The sequence below is a fragment of the Alosa pseudoharengus genome, unplaced genomic scaffold (assembly GCF_046254945.1).
Source record: "Alosa pseudoharengus isolate Yale_2024_CS ecotype anadromous, Long Island Sound unplaced genomic scaffold, YU_APseudo_1.1 YU_APseudo_1.1_scf_12, whole genome shotgun sequence".
NCBI classification, from domain to species: Eukaryota; Metazoa; Chordata; class Actinopteri; order Clupeiformes; family Clupeidae; genus Alosa; species Alosa pseudoharengus.
In genome coordinates, this window is record NW_027468587.1 from 38,197,169 (window position 1) to 38,198,147 (window position 979).

Genomic DNA, 979 nt, shown 5'->3' on the forward strand with positions numbered 1-979 from the left:
ATACAATGCCCCCTGTCATATTTTATTATTATAACCATTATATAAAATATATAATGGTTACAAGAGTGTAAATTCATGATTTTATAAACACAGGTGTGTAGACTATCCAGACTCCAAAATGTGAAAGTTATCAAAATCGTTTTATGCATTATATGGATATTCCTACACTGTAAAAAAATAGAACTTGCCTTTTGTTCTGCCAAATAAGGTTTGTAAGTAATATTACTTATCTGAATTATCTTTTTTTTTTTTAATTTTGCATTGCAAACTTTGTCTGATTGTACTTAAAAAAAATTGTCACAGTTTTTTGAGTAATTTCAACAAGACAGTGTTTAAGCTTTGGTTTTGAAGTCAACTCAATATTTGGGCTGAACTTAAAATACGTTATGGTCCTAACTACAGCAGTTAGGGACTATGGGTAAATGCTACTTTCTTCTTTCATTACTGTTTATTGTGGCTTTTTGGGATGACGTAGAACAACTGATGAGCAAAATGACTGTGTAAGAGATTTTCAGAGTATTGTCAGGATTACGGAGAAGACCATTATTGAAATATACAGGACATTTTAGAGAAAAGCTATAATTCTTTTGGGATTCAATGTGAAATTGACTACTCTTTATTAGCATTGACCTGCCCACTTGGAGGTGTCACAAAGTTGGGCACTCAATGCTTACTTGCATTATGTGTCAGTGTAATAATTCCTCCATGGGATGGATTTGATCTTCACCTTATAAGGTGAAGGTTCTTTATGGAGTGGAATGGAACTGACAGTGTGAAAGGTTGCTAGGTAACTATAAACAAACTCAAAGATCGTAATTCTTGATTTCGCTTGCAAACTGACGGTTTTATGCGTTTACTAAACAAAGATTATGGAAATTAAACACCACTTTTCCATCAAAAAGCTTGTTGTAAAAGGCATAACTTGTTAGATTTAAGAACTAGGTTCGCTAGCTCTATGTGTTATGAGCAAAGAATCTTT